Source organism: Myotis daubentonii, chromosome 6 (assembly GCF_963259705.1).
Source record: "Myotis daubentonii chromosome 6, mMyoDau2.1, whole genome shotgun sequence".
Classification (NCBI taxonomy): domain Eukaryota; kingdom Metazoa; phylum Chordata; class Mammalia; order Chiroptera; family Vespertilionidae; genus Myotis; species Myotis daubentonii.
The window spans coordinates 65,915,813-65,935,753 of NC_081845.1; positions in this window are offsets into that span (position 1 = coordinate 65,915,813).

Genomic DNA, 19,941 nt, shown 5'->3' on the forward strand with positions numbered 1-19,941 from the left:
GACTCTGCTGAATACCCAATGGGTGCCTTCTGCAGCTCGTCAGAGTTCTTTCTCTCAGACCTCTCCTGTCCAATATTCTGTCCAGCAAACTCTAGAAACCGTCTTCTCCTGGACTCAGCATTGTCTCCTCAATCCAGGGAGTTCGCTGGGCTCTGCCTGGGTCCTCCTCCCTACACTGCCACCTGGATACATTCCCAACGTCCTGATATAAAGAACGCGATTATATGGACCACCTTGTTAATGTGCTCTCTCTCTCTCAGACATCACCGTGCCACTGTCCAATGCCTTGGTTACCATTGTTTTGTGCATATATATACCACATATATAAACATATGTGTATCACACATTTTTTTTGTTTTAGGCCAGAGGCTAAATTCAGTCCTTGTTACTGTATCTTTGTCAAGAGTGTAAATTCCTCCTGATTTTCTACAGTTACCTTAGATACGTTTGAATAAAAAGAAAATTCTAATAGAAAGACAAATCCATATAAGGTGCCACTTGGGAAAATCCAAGAGCGATATGAAGACACTGGGAGCAGGGGAGAATAGGAGTATATAGCACATTATGAGTGGTTCTGAATCAAGCAAACACAAAGCTTTTTCATTGTTATTATTTTAAACCACTAGTAGCATCCCATGGCCACAATACCTAAAGCTGATCTTCCTTCAAATGTATGAATCAACCTTTATTTAGATTTAATTTTTGATCTTTTGACATTTTATGAATCTTAGCTTCAAAATGTCAAAGGCTTCAAAAATGTAATCAAAATGATGTCATTCCTTCTCATGGTCAAATTCTGCACTATGCCTTTTAATAGTGACTATGATTGTTAACACCTGTTTTAACTCTCATTAACTCTCTTATATTTCTTATAATGTATAAAGTGAGGATAGTAAAATGTCATTATGCATTGATTAATAAACTACAACATTGCCCTAACTGATTTGGCTCAGTGGATAGAGCGTCGGCCTGCGGACTGAAGGGTCCCAGGTTCAATCCCGGTTAAGGGCATGTACCTTGGTTGCAGCATATCCGCAGTAGGGAGTGTTCAGGAGGCAGCTGATCGATGTTTCTCTCTCATTGATGTTTCTAACTCTCTATCCTTCTCCCTCTCTGTAAAAAATCAATAAAATATATATTTTTAAAAAACTACAACATCACATCTAAACAAATATTGACTTGCAACACCTAAACCATCAATCAAAAGATTTTGGAATTAATTGCGGGGGAAAAAATATGGGCCACAAGAAAATCAGTCCATTTTTTTACATTTCTTTTCTGCCCACACACTTTGCTTCTACTCAGTTTCATTCTGAAGTTTTCCCTGTGAAGCTTGAGCAACAAAAGAACCCAAAGAAGAGTCTTCTGGCATTCACTGCTGAGGACTGTGCCAGTCAGGTGGAAGAGGAGATAGGGTCTCAGTGAACTGGGGCACTGAGGCCCATCAAGGATTAAGATGACTCAGAATAAATGTGTGCTCTGATTGCCTAATGCAGTGACATCCGTTGGTGATTTGGGAATAAATCCCTGAGCACCAGGAGTCTGAATCATCAAACTTGAGTGGCAGAAAGTTAAGGATGTACCATAAGCACAGAAAGTGGAGAACCTAGAATACTGCAGAATAAATACCAGAGGCTTTACTCAGACCTTGCAACTGAACAATCACACAAGTTTTACACAAATTATACCTAAGTCAGAAATAGTACTTATTAAGGGCTTGTCGAGTATTTGGTACTGTATTCACAACCCGACACATATATACTCAATCCTCACAGCACGCGTGGAAATCATACTGCTGTCCACATTTCACAAATGAGAAAATGGAAGCACTAATTAACTGAGCCAGTATTTGAATCTAGGTCTAATTCCAAAGACTTTTCCTTCTTCTTTTTTTATTTGTTCATTTTTTCAAACACAAAATAGATGTGCATGGTACTGAATTGAAAAGGTATAAAATGTAGAATGTGTCCCTGCTATCACTCCCCCCAGACACAGTTCCTCTCCAAAGTGACAACTACGTTATTAGTTTGTGTATCTTTATAGAGATGTTTTATCAGCTATGATAGTGGACTTGTCTATTTCTCTTTTCAGTTCTATTAGTTTTTACCTCATGTATTTTGACTGCTGTTAGATTTATAACAGGTTCATAACTATTGTTAGGTTATATCACCTTCGAGAATGGACGCACGTATTATTATTTAATGCATTTCTTTATTGATAATAATCTTCCCTTTTCTGCAATCCACTTTAGATATTAATGTAGCTCTTCCAGGTCTCTTTTGATTAATGTTAGCTTGGTTTACCTTCCTCCATGTCTCGTTACTTTTAACTTATCTGAGTCTTTATGTTTAAAATAGATTTCTTACCCTGCCACTTCTATTCTCTGACAAGTCCAAGAAAGGGATTCATGTTCAGTTGTCCAACCTTTTTTGATTGAGGTCAGGAACATTGACCTCCATGCTATTTACAGGTCAGAGGTGAAACCAGAAGTTTTTTTTCAGCCCAATTATTTTTAAAGATAATTTGTTCTCAGAGACAATGAACATGCATTTTAATAAAAATAAATTCTTACTTTTCTATTGACTAGAGCAGTAATATGTGCATTGAATTCACCTCAAGAGTTATATACATTGTTTTAAAATTCAGTAAAAAAGAGAGTTAATAAGATTCAGCTATATATCATTTAAGGTTGGATTTAGTTTTATTATAAGACTGTTCTTACCATGTATTTTATTACTATCTCGTTACTACCTCAGAGAAAGCATTAAAATCCAACAAGCCTAAGTTAAACATCTGACCTGTCTTTTTTTTTTTTTTTAAGAAGATACATAAGATTAACTTGGAAAATGCTGCAAATAGTCTTACAGTGATCTTAACTATTTTCTTGACCATAACTTTGGATCTGCATCCTGCCATTGGTTTGGTACCATAATATATATATATATATATATAATTTGTTAAATATATTTTATTGGTTTTTTACAGAGAGGAAGGGAGAGGGATAGAGAGTCAGAAACATTGATGAGAGAGAAACATCGATCGGCTGCCTCCTGCACACCCCCTACTGGGAATGTGCCCACAACCAAGGTGCATGACCTTGACCGGAATCGAACCTGGGACCCTTCAGTCTGCAGGCCAACGCTCTATCCACTGAGCCAAACTGGTTAGGGCGATATTTTTGTTCTTTAAAAAATAATTTATTAAAGAGAAACCATCCTTTTTTTGTTTTGACAGATATGTTCATGAATATAACCAGTGTTGATTATGACCCTTGGTCCCCATCATGAGGAATCATACTAGTGACTACTGGGAGGGACAAAAAGGGCCTAAATAATTGAGGTAACAATTATGGATCTTCTGGTAGTTTTTCTTTCTCCATTTTAAGTAATAACTCAGATTTCTTAAAGTAAGTAGAGCCATCAAAAGGCAAGATCTGTGACATAGTTTATGAGTGTTTTGTACAACTATGACATTCCAGCTATAAATGTAGACTTTGATACCTTTTGCTTAAGACATATAGTTGGAAAATATATTTCTGGAAAGCTATGGCAATTCCTTTCCTTAAGAGATTTTTGAATGAACTGTTTTTATTGATATAGCATATTATCTCAGTTCTATATTGCTGGTTAACAAGTCATCCTAAAACTTCATGATTTAAATCACAACAGTTTATTATTTCTAAGATCCTGAGGGTTGACTGATTCTTCTACTGGTCCGGTTTGATCATACTTATGTGGGTACATTCTGCTGGTAGGAAACCTAAGGATAGGCTCAGTTGTGATAGGTGGAATTGCTGGACCAATATCTCCATGTGATATTCTATCCAGGCCTCCATCAAGGAAGCATTGGAAGAGGGAAAATTTCAATGGATAAGCTCTTATTGGACCTCTGCTGGCATCATGTTTACTGACATCCCATTGGCCAAGCCAGCTGGAGGGGAACATGGATACTGGGAGACTTGATTTAATCAGACACTCACATTCCACAAAGAGAAGAACAGAGGTACATTGGCAGTCATTGGCCCATAACAATTATGTAGTCCTGCCAGGCACATGTTTTCAAGTTCCACAACTCTAAGATAAGGAGCTGTTCCCTGATAGAGACCAGTCCTGTTTATCAGCCCCTAATCCTTTCTTTTCCTCATCTCCATCTTGGATTTTTAGTCATTTTAATATGACATGAATTTGCCTGAATATGACATGAGTTTGGGAGTGCTTCCTTTGGAGCACTCACTATTGTTCTGTCTGTAGATATCCCTCCCACCTCATCCTCTCCCTTTCACCATATCCTCTCTCTTCCTCCTTTCAATTATACAAACATTAGATCTCTTCACGAAGTTCCACATGTCTCTTGCATTTTCATTTCCTTTTTAAGAATTGTGCATTCCATGGGAGCATTGCTAACAATAATAGAGCTGGAACAAACACTCAGGTGAGCTGAGAAATAGCAGAACGTCCATCACTTGTTCCAGGTGAGTTTGGAGGCTTCTTGGACCATTTGGTCTGAGGATAAAAGAGTGGATTTACTGTTGGGTAGTAGATAATGACATTCTGTGGCTGAAGAGAGAGAAATTAAGTGGGTATCACACTAAAAGAAAGGCCCTTTTCTGAGGAAAAAAAGGATGGGATTAAAAGAAGGGGGCAGAGTGCATTTGGAGAGAGAGGCACAGTGCACCGAAAATGGGTTAAGAGAAATACTAACACTTCTCCTCTTTTTAACCCAGCATCCTTAGTCCACACAGTTTCTTCAGACATTCTTGTTTAACATGGTATTTTACCACCCTGTTCTTATCACTACTCAACTAGAAAAAGAAGGAAGAAACGATGACCAAGAAATAATGCATATGCGGCACTTATATTCTCTCTCAGCCACTTTAGGAGGACAGGAAAACTTAATTTAGAATAGGGAAACTTTCATAGGATTTCCCACTTCTGGGATGCTGTACACACATGCCCCAAGAACGTGCTGAATTTGCTGCACAGTCTCTGGCCCCTACTCTGTGTAACTGAAATGAGGATTTTAGTTGGTAAGGGAGTGGAGTGTGCTATCAGCCAGCCATTGATACTTTCCAAATAGCCACTCTCTGCTTATGAAAAGATGATAAGGCAAATCACTACATTGTAGGAGCCAGACCTGGAAGGAGGGCAAATTGGCTCTCCCCTTCACTTGAATGGATATAAAGAAGTTCTCCTGCATTCACCCCAGAAATAAGACTTTCTTAGCAGAAAGAAGATATTCAAGTGCAATGCTTTAGAACAAATAACATAGATTATGAGCATTAAACAAAAATCAAACAAACAAAACAAAACAAAAAAACCTTTGAAATCTGGTATAGCCAAAAAAGGCACTATACTTAAGCCCAAAAATCTATCCCAGATATGTCACTTACTATTTTTGTGACCTCTGGCAAAATATTTAAACACATTCAGCCTCCAACTGCACAACTTTAAAACAGAGGGGGAGATGCCTGCAAACTCTACCTCATTACTATTTTGTTAGGAGGATAAAATGAGATAATGCACATGAAGCACTTTGGAAAGCCTTGAGCACTGTGCTGATGTAAGACATTATTTTTGTACTGATACCTATTATGGGAAAACTAAAAGATTAATTCAAGACCATGCCGCATGGTTATGAAAAACTCTGTACTTTACAATATTCAGTTATTTTTAAAGATCCCCATTACCAAAGTCATAAACATTTAATCAGCCACTGGAAGAAAAATAACACATCTCCGACGAGATTTGCCTAAGAAAAGCTGATAAACAGAATCATGCCATGTTTGCTTCCTAACCTTCCTTCAGTATCTTCCCACCCTTCCTGCTGCATACTTTACATACTTAGAGTTCTAGGCCATTGAGAATATATATATATATATATATATATATATATATATATATAGAGAGAGAGAGAGAGAGAGAGAGAGAGAGAGAGAGGTTTTCTTTGAATGGCAATGATGCAACAGAAACAGATGCCATTACCATGGCTGGTAAAAATGTAGCTCCAGGGGAGTATCTGCAGTCAGATGTGTCGCTACCCCAGGAAAGCTTGGTTTGCTCTGGTACAGAGAAGCATGCTGAATCTGCATGTGAATAAATAACATTCTCTCCCTTAGGACTTCATCACTTCTGCTGATGCACCTCGCTGCTTTAATCATTCCGATAGAATCTTTAAAACGGGAGAAAATAGGAAATCATTGGTACAAGGACTGGTCAATCATTGGTATGTAAAGGCTACCATAAACGAGACATAATTTTGTAGCTATTTCACATTATTGTTAATGTAGGCATGAAACAGAGACACACATTTCCCCGCTTACTTAGCAATGTCCTATTTTCCTTAGCTATTCTTAAAGACTGAATAAGGACACCTTTTTACAGCATTCTCCTTCCTGATTCTAAAAATAGTGAGCAAAAGTAATGTGATTGCGATAACATAAAAATAGCTACCATTTATTGAGTGTCTATTCTGGACCAGGCAGTTGATATACATTGTCTTATTACATTATCACTCTGTGGGGGCATTCCAGTTAGATTTCATAAATTTCATTTATAGGTAAGAAAATTATGGAAGGTTAAATAATTTGATCAGGCAACAAAACTAGTAAGTGGCAAAGTGGTCAAAAGTGAGCCTATGGAATGATTCTCTCCATTTGTTAGTTGCAGGGCATTTGGAAGATGGGAATACTGTTTTCTTTAATTTTCTTAATAACTGAAGAATAACCAGAAAATGTTTTGTTATAGTCACTGAGAATATATTTTCATAATGTCCACTTTTCTGCCTTTTTATGTAGTGGATGCAGCCAGTTTAAAACCTTTGGAAATAAAAAACAGACTGAGAGAAAGGGGAGGAAGGACAGGAAAGAGGGAAAGAAGAAAGGGAAAAGAGAAACCTAAACATAATTGATTTTCTTTTGTTATTCCAGAGCATCAAATTATGATTTTATGAATGGATTCGAGCTGTAATTGAGTAAGATGCAGAACGCTGAGGTGATCTTATTGTGAAACATTGTTTTACTAGTCAGGACTCTTTCAGTTGCAAGAGAAGTAAAACTCAAATAAAACCAGCTGGGGAAAAAGAGAGAGAAAGAGGAAATTTATCTGTCTAGCTCCTGCAATTGAGATGTCTTTGGAAAAAGGCTAGTTTTCTTTTTGGATATAACAAGATCTGAAAGTTCAAATGATATTTTCTTTCTCTTCACCCCTTAGTTTTGCTTTCTTCAGTAATATCTTAATTCTTAGGCATTCTCTCCCATGTATCAGAGAAGATGGCCGCCTGTATCGCCAACCTTACATCCTTCCTATAAGTAGCATTCCAGAGAAAAGGCCACCCCTCATCCCACTGTGTCCAGGTCAGTCCAACAAGTCGATGTGATGTTTACTCGAGTTAGATAGCCACAATTGGACCAATCTCTCTGTCTAGGAGGAGAGAATACTTTAGTTAACCAGCTCATGTCATCTGTCTACCCCTTGTGAGAAAATGACAGCAAGGTTGACATTCTCGTGCTCTTCTCCAAAAGAAGGGATATATGTCAAGAAAAAAGAAAAAGCAGATATCTACTGCAATTACATAAATGTTTTCACTTTCTAATAGCTTTTCATGATATTTGCCTCTTCAATCCCCAAAGCAGACAGTAGGAAAAGTAAAAACATATTAAAGAATAACTTCTGCTAGTTATGTTGAGATTAGTCAAAGCTCTGATGGCTCCTTCCCTTGCCACGTGCCCCAGCAAACTGTGGGATCTTTGGTTCTATTAACATGGGGACTAAGTCCCTCCTCTTTGCTTGTCCTTGCTTCTTCACTTGGATGAGCCACTAGCTAATTGACCAGTAGTTTTCTCATCTGTTTAAAATGTGCAAAGAAAAGAAATGAACCTGGAAACAAAGCAGTCATCAATATGCATAAAAACTATATTTACCACACTAAAAACTTGGATGAAAGGTTTGACAAAGAAATGTAATGCTCTTTCTAGTTGTCAGGAAACTTTGTTTTTCAAATACAATTCTGGAAATTGGTACATTTTAATGACTTATGGGCACTAAGATATTTGTATTTTATAGGGAGCCATGAAATGTGTCCCCTACTCAATCACTCTCAGCAGAAAACAGAGATATACAAAATGACCTTACAGATGGCAGATCTGAATATAATAGGATTGGCTATTACATATTAAAAGACTCTTCTCTATTTAAAAGAGGACTATGTCAGAGGACTATGTTAGAAAAGAAAACTTGAGCATTATTCATCTAAAAAGTCTCTGAGTAAGAGCCATTCTTGAAAAAATAAGCTGACTTATAGGATTCTCAATTGTTAAGATAATATTCATATAGTAAAAGAATTATCAGTTTCAGTCAGATAAACCATTCATTATATACATATTTACTTATCACCTAATCTGTGCCCAATATTTTTTAAGACATTTAGGATGTGTCTGTGAACAAAACACACAAAGATCTCTGCCCAATGTCACAGCTAGACAACAGCATTAAACATAATTAAGTAAATCGTATATATCTTAGAAACAAAATAAGTGCCATGAAAAGAAAAACATAAAACAAGATATAAGGATTGGGAGGACTCTAGGGGAAAGGTAGAGTGTGGTTTTCATTTGAATGGTCCAGGAGTCCTTATTGAGAAGTGATATTTGAGCTATGACCTGAGGTGGTAAAGGAGTTTGCAAATGGATATCTAGCTGAGATCATTGCATGCAGAGGGAACAGCTAGAGCAACTGCCCCAAAATAGAAACATTCCTGGCACACTGATGAATTTCAAGGAAGCCAGGATGGCAGGCAGTAAGCGAAGACAGGGAAAGTAAAAAGAGGTAAAGACAAATGGAGCAATTCAAGCATAAGATGAGGTGGCAGGGTCTGAGGTGGTAGGAATGAAGGTAGTAAGAAGTCATATATTGGATATATTTTGAAAACTTCTTGAAAGATTGGGTGTGGAGTGTGAGAAAGACAGCTGTCAAGATTCACTGCAAGACCTTGGAGCTGAACACCTGAATTCAAACCCTGGTTCCACCTATTCTTAGCCATGTCACTTTTGGTCATTTACTTTACCTCTCAGTTTCTTCCTCTGTAAAATAGACTCAAAAGGTACCAATCATGCAGGATGGTTATGCAACTATTAAGTGAGCTACTGTTTGCAAAGCATCTGGTACAGTAAAACCTCTATATAACAGACTAATTCAGGGGAGGGGACTTGTCGGTTAAAGCCAAAAGTCCATTATACATGTAATAAAGTAGGTTTTCCGAATGCCTGTGTTAAAAAAAAGAGAGAAATTAGTTAATTTACCTGTTTTTACTTATGTAGACACATCTGTGTAATTAAAATTAAGTCTGTATGAAACATTTAATTTCATAGGAAAGTTTTCTATATGTATTACTGTGATGTTGAATTTATAATGACTAAGTCTAGTAAATGCATGCATTCACCCCCATCAAGAGCAAACAAATGCACACGGCTGGGGCATGGCTTAGTGCATGTTGGAACGTCAGCCAGCACATGTTAAAACTGCTGCAGACAATCACGCCGAGCAACAACAGAGCCAATTACTGTATGCTGTGTGGTGTGATCACATGCTAATCATTTGCCAAACATTGTTTATGAGCAGTGACTCTTGGATTTAAATATGTGGGCTATAGTTGTAGATGTGTAATATTTATTTCTGTTGGCAAAAGTACTACAGAATTTTCCCAACATATGGCCTATTCGATAACAGTTAATTAACAACAAAATAAAAAAAAATAACCTGCTAATGTAATCATAAGCAAATCTTGGTTTAAAGAATTTTAAAATTAATAGATTGTTCATTTTCACATATGACATACTGACCAGAAATTTAGTTAAATCAAGGTCCATAAAATCAAGGGTTTACTGTACATGGTAGACACCAAACAAATAGTCATTAGAAGCTATTTCGCTTTTGTGATTCCCTGCTCATCAAGCCAACTTCAGGCTATGATTTAGACTCCTATCATGTTTACTTCTAGAAGAAGACTGCCTCAGCCAAAAAGCACAAGAATCTGGTAATCTGGTCCACTTGGCAGTTGTAGTTTTCACTATAAACACACTGTCACTTCAGTTTTGTGCTGGAGTCTCCTTGAGCCCTCATACTGTCAGTACAACCCTGAGAGAGCCAGCAGTTCTGAGCAGTTTGAGGAGCTGAGCCAGTGGGGCCCATGCCTGTCCTGTAGAGCATTCCCCCAAACTCTGCCACTTCTGAAGTCCTCTGAGTGGGTAGTCAGTCTCTCCTGAAACGTCTTGATTTTACCAAATGTTTTTCCTTAAGCAAACTACATTAAACATCTAAAATTGGGGTTCACTTAGCCATCTTGGGGAGTTTAGCTACTGTATTACTTTAATTCCAATAAACTAGATTTAGAACACCAATCATGCTATGTAGTGTAAACATCTGAGAAAAATATTTTTTTTTCAAGAACATTTATTATATCAATAAAGAACACTTTGGATTAGGATAAATTAAACCATGAGAACATCTACTATTTTTTTAACAGCTACCAGGTAACAAGCATTGCATTCGACATTCTTCATTGAGTAATCTCATTTAGCCCTCGGCACAATCATTCAAGGTGCTGTGAGCTGAGCTGGGCCGGTGAGGAACCTAGAATCCTGAAGAATCTAGACCCCAGTGTCTGCACATGGTTCATAAGGAGCAAAACACGTAAGCCAGATTTCTCTCCTGCCTTAGTTTATGCTTTGTTGCTGTTTCCATTTCATTTTTGTTTTGTTTGTTTTGTTTTGGTGGAAAGGAGAGGAAGTTGTTTCAGTGTATTTTACTTTGGTTTGACTATTTTTCACTATCATGCAAATGATGAATCTTGTTTACTTTTTAACTTTTTAAAAAAACCTTTTGTTTATTGATCCACTTTTCGTCCTCAACCAGAATGCCAGGCACTGGAAATGGGTAGGACACCACAATTCCCAAAATATGGTCTGCAGAGCTACCCTGAAAATGGGATCCTGGCCAAGTAAAGTCTTAAAGAAAATATTTTAATTGTGTTTAATCCAGTAGACTATAAAATTATTTCACCACTCAACCCTTTTATTGGAAAACTAGAGGCCCAGTGCATGGATTCATGCACCAGTGGGGACCCCTTGGGGGGATGCCAAACTGCCAGTTTTGGTCCAATCCCCATAGACCAGGATTAGGCTTAGGTTTATATATATATATATATATATAACTATTAACATTTGAGATTAGTTCTGAGGGACAAACTTTGGGAATGAGGCTGTGGAGATTAGGAACAAGAAAGTCATTAGCCTGCCTTCTCTTTAGAAGGCTCAGGAAAGAGAAATTAAAGGTTTTCCCATGAAAATAAGGTTATTGGAGTAGTGAAGAAACAGGAAGAATTTCCTTGTTATTTGATTGGAGCTGCTTAAAATCTCTGCAATCCAAGGCAGAAAACGAATGATCTTGGGTATGTCAGGACGATAAATGAAGCAGTAAATTTAGATTTGAATTGAAAAGCTGCTCACTCATGCAGAATACAGAGCAGCTTTAAGAATGTGCCTTGAAATCCTGACACATCTCGATCCCAGCAGGGTGACAGGGCCTGGGGGAAGCCTAGCCTTTGCCCCTGCCTCTCACCTCAGTCCAACCTACATGCATTCCCAGCCCCAATAGCAGCACATTTCCTGTCCTGGAAATAAACTAATGCAGAAAAAGGGTAGTAAGCCTCCCTCCTTGTTGCACATCTTCAGGAAGAGCTTCAAATGATCTACACTAATAAAAGAGAAACATGGTAATTGGCGTACGACCGCTACCCTTTTCATTGGCTAATCAGCGAGATATGCAAATTAACTGTCAGCCAGGCAGCTTGAAACTAACATGAGGCTTGCTTGCCTCAGTGACGGAGGACTCCAACGTTCCCCGCCTGCGGCTGCAGGCCTCTGAGCGGGCAGTTTAAGAAACATTGTAACAAATACCACCAGACTTCAGCCAGCAGATTCGCAACATTGTAAGCAAAGGCCAGAAACCTACTTTCAGCTGTGGAGGCCTAAGAGCTGGAGCCAAGCCTCAAGGTAAAGCTGGCCCAGAATAAAAAAAGAAAAAAGAAAAAAAGGAGTGGTTGGGAACTTCAGTCACTCCCAGCCTGAAAACAGCCCTCAGCCCCTCACCCAGACTGGCCAGGCACCCCAGTGGGGACCCCAACCCTGATCCAGGACACCCTTCAGGGCAAACCAGCTGGCCCCACCCATGCACCAGGCCTCTACCCTATATAGTAAAAGGGTAATATGCCTCCCGGCACCAGCATCAGCGTGACAGGGGGCAGTGCCCAAACCCCCTGATCACCCTGCGGCTCTGTATGTGACAGGGGGTGGGGCCCCAACCCCCTGAGCAGCCCTGCTCTGTGCCTGATAGGGGCAAGCTCCCCAACCCCCCCCCCCCACGGGCCCTGCTCTGTGTGTGACGGGGTAGAGCCATAACCTCCCCATCGGCTCTGCCCTGAGTGTGAGAGTGGCGGCGCCCAAACCCCCTGATCGGCCCTGCTCTGTGGGTGATAGAGGGCAGTGCCCCAACCCCCTGATGGGCCCTGCTCTGTGTGTGACAGGGGCAGCGCCCCAACCCCCTGATTGGCCCTGCTCTGTGCGTGACAGGGGGTGGTGCCGCAACCTCCCCATCCACCCTGCCTTGAGTGTGATAGGGGACAATGCCCCAACCCCCCAATTGGCCCTACCCTGAGCATGACTGAGGGTGGCATCACAACCTCCCAATCTGCCCTGCTCTGAGCCCGACCAGGGGCTGCACCTAGGGATTGGGCCTGCCCTCTGCCACCTGGGAGCAGGCCTAAGCCAGCAGGTCGTTATCTCCCGAGGGGTCCCAGACTGCAAGAGGGCATAGGCCGGGCTGAGGGACCCTCCCTCCCCCCCCCTGAGTGCACAAATTTTTGTGCACCGGGCCTCTAGTTTTTAATAAAAAGGAAGCCAGCATTCTGTACCACTTCTCACCAACCCTGACCAAGGGCAGAAATCGGGACATGACACTGGGTGGATGCTCACTGCTTGTGATTTCCCCCTTAAGTCCCCCCACATCTAAGGTCTTGCTGCTAGCCAGCCACTGATGAAACCAAACCATAGTCCTCATTCCCTAGTGTTGGGATTAAATTATTGAATTAAATTAATGATTTAATTAATTTAATATGGTTAAATTAGTTAATATCTAGCAGGATATTTTTTTTTGCCTTTGAATGGAACACCCATCATTATTTTTATTTTGTTGAATGCCCAACATGTGAAACATATCTAATTACCTAAACTAGGACAATTAAATTTTCTAAACAGTTAAATATTGATTAAAGCCTTAACTAAAATCTCTTAAATGATTTAAACAATAATTTTAAATTTACTATGACCAATTCTTTTGGCTATTTTTATTTAGTTTTTTTTTTTTAATTTTAAAATTCTTTTAAATTATAGTTTATATTCAATAGTATTTTGTATTAGTTTCAGGAGTACAGCACAGTGGTTAGACAGTCATATATACTTTACAGAGTGTTCCCCCTGATATTTCCAGTACCCACCTGGCACCATGCACAGTTATTACAATACTAGAGGCCCAGTGCATGAAATTTGTGCATGCAGCCGGGGGGGTGGGGGGCATAGCCTGGCCTGCACCCTCTCCAATCCGGGACCCCTCGGGGGATGTCCAACTGACAGTTTAGTCCTGCTGGCTCCTAATCACTCACCTGCCTGCCTGCCTGGTCACCCCTAACTGCCCCCCCTGCTGGCCTGATCTCCCCCAATTACCCCTTCCCTGCCAGCCTGGTTGCCCCCATTGCTGCCCATTAGCCTAGTTTACCCTCACTGCCCCCCTGCCAGCCCAATTGCCCCCAACTGCCCCTCCTGCTGGCCTGGTTGCTTCCAACTGACCCCCCACACCCCCGCCGGCCAGGTCACCCCTCATGGCCCCCCGCCGGCCTGGTCACCCCACGCAGCCTGCTGTTCAGTTGTTTGGTTGTCCCTCACTAAACCCCCTGCCAGCCTGTTCACCCCATGCAGGCTGCTGTTCAGTCATTTGGTCATCCCTCACTAACCCACTTGCCAGCCTGGTCATAGGCAGCCACCTTGTGAGGGCATGAGGGTTAATTTGTATATTACATCTTTATTATATAAGACTAGAGGCTCAGTGCATGAAAATTCATGCACTGGAGGGAGGTCCCTCAGCCCGGCCTGCCCCCCTCACAGTCCAGGAGCCCTCAGGACGGGAAGGCGACCTGGAGATCAGGGGAAGGCGACGCCCCCATCACACCTCTGCTGCTGCCACTGCTGGTAGCTCAAGCCTCGACCAGCCCTGGTTACCTGAGCCTCGGGCCGGCCCTGGGTGGCTGGAGGGCTGAGGGGACTGAGAGTCTCTAGAGGCAGGCGCACAGAGCAGCTGGGCCCGCCTGGGCCTACTCACCTGCCACCCCAGCAGGGCTGAGGGGACTGGGCACTGCCATCTTGTGGCTATGGGCTCTGCCATCTTTGAGGGCATGACAGTCAATTAGCATATTCCCTCCTTATTGGCTGTGGGCACTGCCATCTTTGTGACAGTCTGAGTGTCAATTAGCATATTCCCTCTTTATTAGATAGGATTATTGATCTATTTTCCATGCTGTACTTTACATCCCCATGACTATTTTATAACTACCAATCTTCCTTCTCAATCCCTTCACCTAGTCTTTTGACTGTTTTTAAATACAAATAACTCCAATCATATATTTATATAATTTGTATTATTTTGAACAGCAGGAACAGGAATGTGGATCCACAGGCAAGCCACTTAGTAACTATATGTCCTAAAAGGCAGCAGCAGCTCATCTCCTCTGAGTAGCTCCTGAGGGAACTTCATTCCCTGAATGGAATACTTTTTCCTTCCATATTAAGGAGCACTTAGTCCTTTGGCAAATCTTAGCCATTTAGTATTTCCTTGCATAAGTACTAGGATAAGCCTCTCTCCTTCTCTGAGGTGTCCTTTGTTGTTCAGTGCCATCCAAGTATCTCCTGGAGCAAATAACCTGGAAATATTGATATTACTCATTCTTATTGTCATTAGCTTATCAAGTACATATCACAAATTAAGTGCTGTGGTTACATATCATCTCTTTTAATCCTAACAATAGTATCAATTTTTATTTCATTTTCCAGATGAGAAAACACAAATGTAGGGAGTTGAATTAACCCAGCTTGGAGGTGGCAGTTCAGGAATTAGAACTCACAGTTCCACTCTCAAGTCTGTATTCTTACCACTCACTCTGCTTCCTTGTTCCTTTTCATCTTTGCTCATATCTAATTTTACATTTACAGAACATGCCCCCAAAACAGATTTCATATTCCATTAGCTTAATCATTGTACAATTCAATTTAGATACCATCCTAGCAACCGCCATCATTCCTTACTTTTAAATTCTAATTGACAGTAACCTAGAAACTACTTGCTCTTTCCAAACTATGCCCATTAAGTTTATATAACATCAAACACTCAACTTCTCCTATTGTTCACCTGCAGCTTCCCTTCGGGCCTCTTCTCAGTGAAATCAATTACAGCCTCATGTTCTTGCCTTTCACGTGTTGTCAAATCCTTTCTCAGACCACACGCTTAGGCTAATTGTGTGAATTCCATTCCTCTGAGTTACTGGGTTTGAAAGGTCGCTAAGCTCCGTCACCACCTGGCCACCAACACACACATAATCTTCCTAAAATGATATCTTGACCTCATTTTGAATGAACCCTTTTGTGCTACTCTGTGGTTATTTCTTCTTCTCTCAGCTCCAATTTTCCCTTTCCCCAACAACTTCCTGTTAAGATGTAGCAACAATGCTAAATTGTCCAGAATATGTGAAATGAAAAATAGTGAAGTTGAAACTTAAAAAACTATATAAATCAAAATCTTGGAATACAGAGATATGTGTTAATGCAACAAAAGGTGGGACAGAAAAGCAAGCATACAGCAGAAAGCAATATGTATAATATATAACTTGCATGCTCTTGGACCAAGTTGCTCAACATTTTGAAATTGTTTCTGTATAGACGTTCAATGGACTTTCAGAATAGATACCATTAAGAGTTTTTTGTATCTTTACTCTGTTTCTCTCCATCTTATTCCCTAATGTATGCTTTAAATCCTCGTATATAGCATCAGTATTGACTGCCATGATTATGAATATCAAAAAATAATGAAATATCAAAGAATGCCTTCTAAGTACATAATGGAATTCAAATGGTACTCTCAAGACATGCTCAGCACAGATAAGAGATTTCTAAATTGGGAAGAGACCTAGAAGTCTCTTCATTTTTCACCTTAAAAATGTAGGTGTTTGTTTATCAGAAAAAGTGAAGTAGTTTTAGTTAATAAGAACATATTCAGTTAATAATAGTAGTTCTGGAATCCCTGGGCTAATCTGGAACCAAATTTGAAACTCCTAGGGTGAGAGTGGAAACATGTGAAAATGTCAGGATCCATTGCATTTCTTACAATACTGGCTCCATCTGGTGGACAAAGTAATAATTTCTAGTTAATAGCATCTGTGTTTATGATTGATCAACTATGCTTTCTTTTAAAAACTATATATACTATCTTTATTGTTGAAATAATTACAGATATCCTCTTATTTCCCCCATTGACTCTCTCCACCCTGCTCCCGCCCCCTCCTCAGGCCCTCACCACACTTGTCTGTGTCCAGGGGTTATGCATATATGCATATAAATTCTTCAGGTTAATCTTTTCCCACCCCTCCTCTCTTCCCTCTAAGATTCATAAGTCTGCTGCATGCTTCCATGTCTCTGGGTCTATTTTGTTCATCAGTTTATTTTGTTCATTAGATTCCAGATATAAGCGAGATAATGAGATACTTGTCTCTCTCTGATAGGCTTATTTCACTTAGCATAATACTCTCTCAGTTCCCCCACGCTGTCTCAAAGGGTAAAAGATCCTTCTTCCTTTACAGCTGCATAGTATTCCATGGTGTAAATGTACCATCTCTTTTTTATCCACTCATCTACTGATGGGCATTTGGGCTGTTTCCAGATCTTAGCTATAATAAATAGCACTGTTATGAACACAGGGTGCATACATTCTTTCTGATTGGTGTTTTGGGATTCTTAGGTTATATTCCTAGGAGTGAGATAAATGGGTCAAATGACAGTTCCATTTTTAATTTTTTGAGGAAACTCTGTATTGTTTTTCATAGTGGCTGCACCGGTCTGCATTCTCACCAGCAGTGTACTAGGGTTCCCTTTTTACCACATTCTTGCCAACATTTGTCATTTGTTGATGGTAGTCATTCTGGAGGTGTGAGATGACACCTCAAATATGCTTTCTTGAACTAGAAATAGCAAACTGGATCCAAATATTTGAAGATTTTAAACTATAAATGTAGTCTCAAAAATGTAACCACTTCTACCTATTATTAGCCTCTTCCAAAGAGTATATGAATTTATTAATAAACTAGAAGCCCGTTGCATGAAGATTCGTGCAATAGGCCTTCCTTCTTCCTTCCCCTGGCTGTTGGCATCGGTTTTCCTCCAGCACCCGGGATCCTGGCCACAGCAGAGAAGCCAAGCCTCTTCAGTCTTCAGTCTTCACTCTGGCCAGAGCCTTCAGTCTTCGCTCTGCACCTGTGTATGCAAATTAACCGCCATCTTTGTTGGGTTAATTTGCATAGTCACTCTGATTGGCTGGTGGGCATAGCAAAGTGACACCAATTTGCATGTTTCTCTTTTATTAGTGTAGATTGCTCTTTAAACTGGCATTGAAAAAGAGGCAAATATTTAGTATGGGAAAAGTAAGGTATTTCCTCAGCTATCTTCTAAGAGAAATTTCTGTTCATCAAAAATAAATATTGTTTTTTTGTGTTGTTGTTGTTGTTTTGTTTAGAAATAGCAAAAAAATTACTTTTTTTTTAAAAAGGCAATATAATTAGTACCAGTTTATTATTTAAAATACATTGCCAATTGAAATGGAAAACACATACATTATATAATGTTTGGTGGTTAATTTCTATTCTTTGGATTAAGAAACTAAAGCATAATGCATGGAGTGTTCTATTTGCATCAGGTGAGAAAACCCATTTGGGGTTTATTTAGTTCAAGATTTCTTTTCTTTTTTTTTTTTTTAAATATTTTATTGATTTTTTACAGAGAGGAAGGGAGAGAGATAGAGAGCCAGAAACATCGATGAGAGAGAAACATCGATCAGCTGCCTCCTGCACATCTCCCATTGGGGATGTGCCCGCAACCCAGGTACATGCCCTTTACCAGAATCGAACCTGGGACCCCTCAGTCCACAGGCCGATGCTCTATCCACTGAGCCAAACCTGTCTCGGCTAGTTCAAGATTTCTTACCTAGAGTGTGTGAACTTGGAATTTTCAGGCTAAACGTGCTGTGTGTGCATATTTGAGAACAAGAAGAGAATGAGAAGCCTCAGCTTTCTTTGGATTCTCAAAGGAATTTCTGGCACCTCAATTGTTTATGAAACCCTGAGTAGTAATTACACAAGTGGGTTCAGTTTACGAAAATTTCCCAACTTGTGTGCTTAAGATATGTTTTTATATTTTACTTCTAAAACAAACTTTTTAGAAGTACAAGAATCATTGTCTTTGTGTTTCCGAACTTAAATATATAAAACAATCTCTCTCCGTGTGTTATGGTAAATATATGGTAAAGGTTATCAAAACCTTTTACAGTAAATTTCTCTAATGGTAAAGCATGCATAACCTCCCTTGGGCTGTTAAGAAAATTATTATAAAATAAAAATTGTCTGAAATTTGATCCTTGTTTCAGAAATCCACCCAAGCTGCTGCTTCTCACAGATTCTTTCTTCACAGCTGGCCAAGTGATGTTAGGAATCATTGATGTACTGCCCAGGGAATACAATTACATATTCATTTTCACTACCCCACAATAAAAAAAAAAAAGGAGACTTGGGAAAATAAAAGATATGCATGCTTCAGATAATGTTACAGCACCAAAGTAAAACGTGGCTTGCAATGCCTGTGTACTGGCTGGCTATTTCTTGCCTCTCAGCTCCAGATCCACCTTGTTTTCCTGCTCTATAAAAGCAAATCTAGGGCCCTTTAAATATATTTTCTCTGCCAGTTGACCCTGAAGCTTTGTGAGTAGATGATGCCAGATAGACATTTCAGGGGAAAACAGTTTTGTTTCCTGGTTTCAAGGTGCTCATTTGGCAGGTTCTGACTTCCCCGGCCCCAGGCTTCTACAGTGTGGCAATACCCAGTGTCCGCAGCACCCAATGGTCAGCAGCTTCCTCCAGCAACCCTCCCCTCCCACTAAGTGATTCTGTAGCCAAAGGCCTCCACTCTTGTAGCACTTGTGACATCAGCACCCAGCTCCTGCAGTGGATGGTGGTCAGTGGCACCCCGCAGCCAGCTTCTTCCCCCAGGTCCTCCTGTAGGACAGCTCCCCATGCACAGCTCTCCCTGCCAGGCTCTCTAGCCGTGTGTTGCCAGCAAGTTCTGCCCACATGACACTACAGGGACTTCTTTGCTATCCATGAGCCAGGGCAGTGAACCCTCCCAACAAGGTCTGCATCTGAGCCTGGGCCTTTTTTGGGGGGTGCTCTACCTCAGCCCCAGGGGCACTGGCTGATTCTTACACTGCCATTCCTACATTCTTTAGATTCTTTCCAATTTTTGCTACCAATGGCTTTCACTCTATCCCCTTGCTAGAATTAATATTATAAATATAAAAGGTTAATATGCAAAGTTTCCCCTCAGGAGTTCAACCGGGAGACTGGGAGTTTGAGAGTTTGATTGCTCGCTATGACATGTGCTGACCACCAGGGGGCGGTGCAGAACGAATGAAGGTCCCAGTAGGCAGCCAGAAAGCCCGATCGGTCCTGATTGCTGTCCAGGCCTAGGGACCCTTCCCGTGTATGAATTTCATGCACCAGGCCTCTAGTTTCTTTATATTAAACTTT